The sequence below is a fragment of the Otolemur garnettii genome, unplaced genomic scaffold (genome assembly GCF_000181295.1).
Source record: "Otolemur garnettii isolate 467f Iridium unplaced genomic scaffold, OtoGar3 scaffold00048, whole genome shotgun sequence".
Taxonomy (NCBI): Eukaryota; Metazoa; Chordata; class Mammalia; order Primates; family Galagidae; genus Otolemur; species Otolemur garnettii.
This window is the reverse complement of record NW_003852443.1, coordinates 10,865,928-10,875,627: the sequence shown is the minus strand read 5'-3', so window position 1 is coordinate 10,875,627 and position 9,700 is coordinate 10,865,928.

Below are 9,700 nucleotides of genomic sequence, written 5' to 3'. Positions count from 1 at the left end.
ATTCCCACCAGCAGTGTAGGAGTGTTCCCTTTTCTCCACATCCATGCCAGCATCTCTGGTTTTGGGATTTTGTGATATGGGCTAATCTCACTGGAGTTAGGTGATCTCTCAAAGTAGTTTTGATTTGCATTTCTCTGATGATTAAGGATGGTGAGCATTTTTCATATATCCATAGGCCGTGCGCCGATCTTTAGAGAAATTTCTCTTCAGGTCCCTTGCCCATCCTGAGATGGGACCACTCATTTTCTTCTTGCTAATACGTTTAAGTTCTCTATGGATTCTGGTTAATAAACCTTTGTCAGAGACATAACCTGCAAAAATCTTCTCCCATTCTGAGGGCCGTCTGCTTGCCTTACTTACTGTGTTCTTGGCTGTGCAGAAGCTCTTTAGTTTGATCAGGTCCCAATAGTGTATTTTTGATGTTCCTTCAATTGCCCAGGGTGTCCTCCTCATAAAATGTTCGCCCAGGCCGATTTGAAGTTAGGGTTCTTCGTGTTCCTGTCACCAGAGTAGTGTACATTGCCCCTGATCACTTTTGGTTTCCATTTGCATGAGATAATATTTTCTTCTACCACTTTACCCTGAGTCTATGAGCATTTTTGCTAGTTAAATGAGTATCTTGGAGACAACATATATTTGGGTTGTGTGTTTTGATCCATTCAGGCAAATGTGGGGCATTATGACCATTTATATTCAATGTTAGTATTGATATGTGAGATACTGTTCTGGTCATTAATTTGATTGCTACCTAGTTGTTTTGTATTCTCCCTTGTGTTACTATTTTATAAGAGGTTTTAATCTTAACTTTTGGGTGTTTTTACACTGACAAATATCGATTGTTCTATTCCTTGTATAGAACACATCCAAACATCTCTTGTAGGACAGGTCTAGTGGCGACAAATTCCCTTAGTGTTTGCTTATATAAGATTTTATTTCTCTTTCATTTATGAAAATTAGTTTTGTGTAATACAAAATTCTTGGCTAGCATTCATTCTGTTTAAAAAGACTAAAAATGAGACCCTAATCACTTCTGGTTTGCAAGTCTTCTGCTGTAAGTTTGCTGGGTTTTCCTTTGTAAGTTATTTGATGCTTTAGCCCTTCAGGCTTCACTTTGACTTTGGCCAGACTGATGTCTGTGTGACTTGGTGATGTACTATTTGCCTCACACCTTTCAGATGTTTGCAGAGCTTCTTGTATCTGGATGTCTAAATCTCTAGCAATACCAGAGAAAATTTTCTTCAGTATTCCTTCAAATAAATTTTCCATGCCTTTTGCTTTTCCTTCTTCAGGGATACCTATGATTCTTTTATTTGTTTATTTTACATAATCTCATATTTCTCAGCGAGATTGTTTGTTCTTCTTTATTTTTTTCTTGATTTTTGACTAAGTGGATTAATTCTGTTCTGGTCATTAAAAGCCTTCAAACTCCGAAATTCTTTCTTCTGCTTGGTTTAGTCTATTGTTAAAAATTTCCACTGTATTTGGACATTCCCTAAATGACTCATTTCCAGAAGTTCTATTTATTCTTATATTATCTTTCACTTTAGTGAGTTTCTGCATCATGCCCTGAATCTCTTTGGGAGGCAGGGGGTGTTTCTTTGTGCTGGTTTTCAACTTTCTCATTAGTCTCATTGATGTTACTTGTGATCTACACTCTGAATTCCATTTCAACAATTTCCTTTTGGTTGGAGATACTTTGGGGGTATTGAAATAGCCTTTTTTTCATGTTGCTAAAGTTCTTATGCTGGTTCCTTCTTATCTGGAACCACTTCCCTCAGTTTAAAACAGATAGCTTTGCAACATACTGGTTCTCATCTGTTGTGGCTCTGTTGCTCAGTGTAGAGAGAGAAAGATCCCTGGATACCTACTCTGGAAAATCGATCAGGTAGGAGAGGGACAGGTACACTGTGAACTTTAACACTGCTACTTTCCCGTGTCTGTCTCCTCATTTCCCTGTGGTTGTTATGGGCAGGTGGAATGCAGCAGGTGGTCTGTTTGTGGCAACCTGGGTATTAACTCTGCCCAGGTCTGGCAGTAGTAGAGGCAGTAGCACAAGCATTTGCCCCGCCCAAGTTCATTGGTGTCAGCACTACCCAAGTTTTGGTGACAGGAGCTGTGATCATGTGCTCCATCAGTGTTCTATGGCAGCTGTGGCTGGGTGGGGTCACCAAGGCAGCAGCAGGCACTGGTTTCATGGATGCCTGCTCTACCCGAATCCTCCAGCAGCAGTGAGGGTAGGTAGCAACTGCCCACAGGGTGTGCAAGAGTGGCTGGCCTTCTTGCTCCCTTCCTGGCTCAACAGGGGCAACGAGAAGGCAGCCCCAACAGATCTGAACTCCAGGTAGATACAATGCTCTGATGTCCACCCCAGTGCTCAGGTTTGGGAATCAGCAGGACTTGGCTGTGCTTTCTCTCCAAAGCAATGCCACTGCCCACAAAATAATGCCACCGAAGTCTCTAATCAGCTCCCTATATTAGCCCAGAGGCCTGCAATGGTGGAAGAGCCCTCCTGCAATTGTGACTGCAATGTCTGGGAGGAAGTGTGAAGCCCTGGGATTCTCTCCTCTGTCCCACATGTGGGTAATGTGCCCAAGTACCTCCGATCCTGTCAAGTGGGTTGCCCCACTTCCCTAACCTTCACTTTGAGTGCCTTGTATCATCTCTCTGTTGATTCCCAATCTCCTAGATAATTGATCCAAAGGTGAATATCTATTTGCCACATGCAATATTCCCCCTGAGAGTGGCATGTGCAGGCTGCTATTTCTCTGCCATTTGGCCCCTTCTCCAAACATTCACTTGTTTAAAGTGTTGAGAAACTAAAAGGAATTTGTATATAAACATATACAAATATGAAAATAAACATATAATTTATAGTAAATGTTAAAAATACAAGTTTTCTTCTCACTTAAACTAAAGATTCATAATGGAAGTTCGCTTGGGATCCAAGCATTTCTGGGACAGATTTAGAGGTGATTTGAATGCTTCAGGGATTCAGAGCAGACGTGCATGAAAAGCTCTGGCAGGGAGTTTTGCCCTTTCCCTGACACTTAGAAGACAAAAGGTGTACATTTGTTTACTTTTTTTATTATTTGCTTATTGTGTTTGCTATTTGGGGGCCCTTTAGATATAATCCTAAATGACTCAGTTGTTAAAGCTTTTTCTCTCAGCCCCTTTCTTCCAATGCATCATCTTTGCCTTGAAATAAGCTCTTTGCTACATGCAGTTTGACAAATTGCATTTATCCAGACTACCTCTTGTTTCTAATATGTCTACACATCCACTGGCTCCAAGAATTTCCTTTCTGAAAAGGTTTTCTTGGCACCCAGCCCCACCTGCTCACTCTACTCCTGATCTCCTGCTGACCTTAAGGCTGAAGGTGTAGAAAGTATTCATTAATTTGCAATTGGCTTAGTATTTTCATTTGACCATGATAATATATTCCCAGCTTTATTTCTAAAAGGAGGAATGAATTCCTCTTTCCCACTTGAACCTACCTTTTAAGTTATATTTAAACCAACTAGAACAACTTTAGAAAACAGATACAAAATGATTTCTATACAGTTTACTTAAAAGGGGAGATTGTCCCATATTCCTAAGTCTCACCATTTAAAAAAAATTTAATTCATTAGTTTTTATGGGTGTATAATGGTTGTACACATTATGGGTTGCATGTGATATTTTGATATAAGCATACACTGTGTGATACTTTCCTTTGAGTAACTGGGATATATCATCACTTCAAACATTCATCATTTCTTTGTGTTGGGAATATTCCAAATATACTCTTCTAGTTATTTTGAAGTATATCATGTGTTAACTATAGTCATCCTATTGTGATTTTGAAAACCAGATATTATTTCATCTATCTAACTGTATTTTGTACCCATTAACCAACCCTTCTTTATCCCACCTCTCTCCTACTCTTCTCAACCTCTGGTAATCACCATTTGGCTCTCAGCCTCCATGAGATCAATATTTTTAGCTCCTACATAGAAGCGAGAGCATATGGTAATTGTCTTTCTGTTCCCAGCTTATTTCACTTAAGATAATGTCCTTTAGTTACATCCATGTTGTTGCAAATGATAGAATTTCATTGTTTATTTATGATGGAATGACATTCCATTGTGTGTACAAATCTGTAGCTAGAAGCCTACAGAGCTCAAGTTCTGAGTTTTTTCTGTTTCACAGAGCAGCTGAGACATTCTTTCCGTATTTTGGAGAGAAAGAATTGTATTAGATTCCTTTTACTCAGCCCTTGAAGTGGTTTGAATGAGTTTACAACTTTATTTTCTCCACATGGACAAATATAAATGATATGAGGAAGTTATTGATGATAATTATAAACTGATAATTAGTTGGCAGATTTTAAAAGTTCTGTGAAATTTTAACTTCATCCATCACCAAATACATCTCTTTCTCACAGCATGACGACAACTGGTTCTTTTTTTCTTTGCTGTTGCCTGTCACTCAAAGAGCGAAAAATAACTAAGAATTCTTGGATCACTACTAAAAATATGAGAACCTAAACTCAGGCGAGGAGGAAATAGGACTTGTCAGAGATCAGTGTAGAAGGTGCATGTTACAGCACCTTGATCAAACCCTGGGGAAGAATTTCTCCTTGAATGTCATAATTTAATTCTAATAGCTAGAGATAATTATATATGTGTATGTTTTATTTCACTTCACTTCTTTTCCATATTAAATCTTCCTTTGAATAATTGATTTTATTTAATTCTCTGTCATTTGCCAGTTTTTTATTGACAATTCAGTTTTTCACAGGAGTAGAAACCTCTGCAGGGCAGCAGCTGCAACCATCTGTAGAAGTGCTAAAGAGAGACCACTGAAGTACCAAGGACGAGCCAGAGACCAGCCGAAGGTCAGCGGTGAATCAGACAGGAGGACTTTATCATCTCCAGACACTTTCTGAGCATACAAATCAATAACAGTTAAAGCAGATTATGAAAAGGCAATACTGGATGGTTAAATCTTTGGACTCGAATGGCTGAATGGTTGCACATGGAAATTTACTTCATGGAGAAGGTTCAAAACTTGCCAGAGAGGATAATTCAGGGCTGTACATGGGGAAAAGCTTGGAAGCATAGCTAAAACTTTCTCATAAGTGTAAATTATATATGTACACGTACAAATATGTAGATACATATGCATTTGCATATTTGTAGCATATGAAGATTAATATATAATCTGTATGCATACATATATTAATATGTCACCCATGTCTATATCCTCCTCTATCAATGTTGTCTCTCAGTATCTGTAGGGGATTCGTTTCAGGAACTTCTACAGATACCAAGATCTCCAGAAGCTCAAGTCCCTGATATAAAATGGTATAGTATTTGCATATAATCTATGCACATCTTCCCATAGACTTTTAAGTAGTTTCTAGATTACTTAATACCTAATAAAATGTAATTGCTATGTAAATAGTTACAATATTGTGTTGTGTAGATAACAATCACAAGAAAAGTAGTCTATACATGTTTACTATAGATCTGCCGATTGGTTGAATCTACTGATGTGGAACCCACTGCTAAGGAGGGCTGACTTTATACAATGAACAAGGTTCAGTGCAAAGAGCTCCACCATCTCATCAAGTCCTCTCGGGTAGTCTATGAAAGAAGGACCACCATCATACCTATTAATCAGATTAGAATACTGAAGCTTAGGGAAGATAAATAATTCACCCAAGATTAAAAAGCCAGTCACGTAGCCGAGCTGGAATCTGAACCGAGGGTTTCTCCTTTCTTGTAGTCCCTCTTCTTAACTCCTCTGCTAACTCATTTCTGTCTGAACTCTTAGGGTTTCTAACTTCCATTTCTAGCATTTTGTTCTTTCCAAATCAGTTGTTTTCTTATTTAGTTAGCCCCAACTATTGCTGCTGACTCCTAAGGACCTCTTTAATGTCCTTCTGAGTGTAGGTCAAATTAATCCAACAATGAGCCTCGATGATTTGTAGCTGCTATAGCACAAATGAATGTTATCTTGATGATGCCCTATATGATCTTGTAATTATTGGGATATTTCAAGTCAATTATTTTAGACTTGGCGTCTTTTAGAGGCTATTCACGGGCTTTTAAGAAGAAGCCCTTAGGATAAACTGTTGTAAATGGATTTAGAAAGGCTGAGATGGCATCATACCCTTGCTCCTTGGACATCATCTTCCGAGGTGAGACAGAGAGGCTTCCTTGGGGGTCTGTGGCCATGGCTTTTGAGCATCATCATCTTTGTGGCCCTACTTCCTTTCTGAAGTAGAGCTCCTTTTAGCTTTAAAAGTTGCTGCTGGTATTGAAAGAAAGTGAGGTGAAAATGTAGAACTGACCTGCAAATAACTACAGCTTTCTTCCTAGGTTCCCAAGGACATGTGAGTATCAGAATAGCACTGTTGTTGAAGAGTTGAACCCAAGTTCATCCCTTTAAAAGGACATGGAAGGCTTATTGCTGACCTTCTGCTCCATAGCATCCCCCCTGCCCCAATCCCTTAGCCTTTGTCGGTGCCTTCAGACTCTCACTTCCATCATGCTGAAGCCTCGCTCCTTCCAGCCAGGTCCAGCCTTTCCTCTTTCCTTTTGCTCTCTGGGAGAAGCTTCTCCAGGGGGAATGTTTACTCTGGAGACTGTGATCCATGAATAGTGGTTTGTACTGTGAAGACTGAACATAAAAGATGTATATAAAAGCTCCTGAGACATGTGAGCTTAGTCTGGCACTATGATCTCTGTTTGGGCCCAGCTGCAAAAAAAAAAAAAAAGCTGGTACTGAAGACCACCAAGGCATGAAGATGCCAGCAGGTCTCCATGGCTTTCCTTCAGGATAGCATGGGGAGTGCCTGATTTAGGTGCCCCTTTAAGAACCTCCATAGCTCCTGTGCCTAAGCCTACCACAGCATGTATTCAGGCCTGGACATCATCAATTTACTAGTTTCAATCAATGCCTATTGTTTGTCGTACTCCCCACTATGCCCTATTGTCTCATGGTGTTAATTATGAGCCCTAACTGCCAGATAGCACCACATGTACACCTGTTCTGCCACATTGAGGGACCTTTCTCCCTGGGGATTGGTTCATGAACACTCTGAGAGTGGGGCTGGGGCTCTCTTGTCCAAAACTCCACTCCAAAGTTCAGAACAGCACCTAGCATGCAGAAAGGGCTTAACCTCTGTATGTTGAGTAAATGGATGATGAAGGAATGAGGAAGATAGGGCTTAATTCCTCCTAACTCCTGTCCTAGGCCCTCAAAATGATTGTTTCCACTGCATTTCCAGAGGCCCCTTTGTTTATCCAACTATCTCACTGGTAAAAGGTGAGAGGCAAAGTTTTAATTCTATAATTAGCTGTGAAAGGTACAAAAGGCCTGGTAGAAGTAAAACATTAGAAATGAACTGATTTAAGACAAATGAGAACATCAGCTTTTTTTTTGTTCTGATGTGAGGAAGGAGTATTAGACAGGAGAAGGCCCTGGGATTTTGGACTTGGGGAAGATACCATAGGAATTTATATAAGATGAGATGGACAATGTTCATTTTCATTAATGTGCTAAAACTAGAAATTGTGTGAGAGCTATTTTATGTATGTGTTACTGTGGAGGCCTTAATTTGGTGAGAATTATATTTGTGACTTACTAGACAATCTGGGCTCTAATTTTTACTGCTAAAGGATTGTGAAATAGAAAGACAAATTGTATTTGAGATAAAAATGATCTGGCCTGGACTTACTGGGTATGACAATAAGCATATCTCAGCTCTATAGATCTCAGTTTCTCTGTCTGAGAAATGGCATGTAGACGATGACTAATTAATTACTGTTGGTCTCTGATTGACTGGCTAATGAATGAATGAATAAATGAATTAGGTAGTGCTATGCTAGTTTTCTAGGGCTGCCATAACAAATGGCCACCAACTTAGTGGATTTGAACAATACAAATGTGTTCTCTCACGTTGTAGAGGCCAGAAGTGTAAGTTGCAGTGTCAGCAGAGCCACATCCCTCTGAGGGCTCCAAGGGAGATTCTGCTCCCTGCTTCTTCCGGATGTTTGTGGTTCCTGGTGTCCCCAGGCTCCTCTGCTTCAGTGTCAACTCACCCTTTGCTCTCCTCTATGTTAATTTTCCCCTGCCTGACTCTTATAAAGGCACTTATGATTGGATTTAGGGCCATCCTGTATTGTTTATCTAGGATGGTCTCACCTCAAGATGCTTAACGTTATTATATCTGTGAAGACCCTTTTTTCCAAAATAGGGTCACAGGCATAGGTTCTGGGGATTAGGGTATGGACATGTCATTTTTGAGACCACCACTCAACCTACTATAGATTCCAAATGCCATTTCTAATGTTTTCTGTGAAAGAAAGCCCTCTGGAATTAACCCTGAGAAAGTGATCTCTAGCAAATGCTTCTCAGACTTTGATGTGCATATCAGCTGCTGAAGATCTTAGGAAAATGCACGTCACACGTGAGACCTGAGATTTTGCATTTCTGAACAGCATCCATTTCTGTCCTGCTATGCTGTGGCACAGTGACCATACTTTGAGTGGCAAGGCTTCAGAGTGCAGAGGCTCTCTGAAAAAGCCTTCTCTGTTTGGGGAGTTGTTGTCTCCTGGGGGCGAGGTCGGGATGTGAGGTGCCTGGGAGCCAGTTTAGCCAGCCTTCCTCCAGGCTTTGTCAAGAACCTGTTGGGAGGCCCCGGTGAGATGGCTGGCTGTTCATGAGCATGAGTGGGACATCAACTTACAAAAGATTTAATTCAGAGTTTCCATCTTCTTGCTAAAGATCTGTTATATATAACTGACTTTTGGCAACAGTTAAAGTTCCAAATGGTGAAGAGACACTTAGTTGAAAATCTTCTGTGCAAATAAATATGTTCTCTATGTACTGTCTATGTCTGTCTGTTGTCTATTAATTTGCAATCTCTATATGGACCACTGTGCTGTTGAATTGTTGTTTGATTGCCTACAGGAGAGGAGAAATCTTCCTAGTCCAGGACCAGGACTAGAGGGAGGCAAGTGTGGCATCTAGAGTGCAAGTTTTAAGGAGCCATTCATTGCCTTGGTGTGCAGGGACACAGTGGGCACTTTCATCCTCCTGAGAGTGAGCAGCTCTTTAAGCATCGTCCCTCAGTGCCTTACTTACCTCACTCTAATTTTAGACCCACTTTCTGGCTTCCTAGGCCATATTCTCTCCATTCTCTCACATGGTTCTCTATTGTGATTTAATCTTTTTTCTGGTCTTCTTTTCTCCAAAAATTGTAAGTTTCATGTTAGTCAATCATGTTCTCTTCAAAAATATGTCTACAACCTTATCATGTTATGCAAGAGCCTCAGGCACACTCAAACTATGGCCCGCCAAGGACATTTATCTGACCGGTTGTTTTTGCCGCTGCTGCCTGTCCTGCTTAGCAGCCGACTCATCCTGGGGCCCGCAGTCCGGCTCTCCAACGGTCTGAGGGCCAGTGAACTGGTGCCCTGTTTAAAAAGTTTGAGGACCCCTGGAGATGATCTTGCCTCTAACCACCTGCTTAGTCTCATCTTTTACCACTCTCCTTTTGTTTGGTTCCCACCTCTACCTCTTACATACAGAACATTCCAAATGGCTGGGCACAGTGACTCACACCTCTCACCACAGCACTTTGGGAGGCCTAGGCGGGAGGATCACTTGAGGCCAGGAGTTCAAGACCAGCCTGAGCAACATAGAAAGA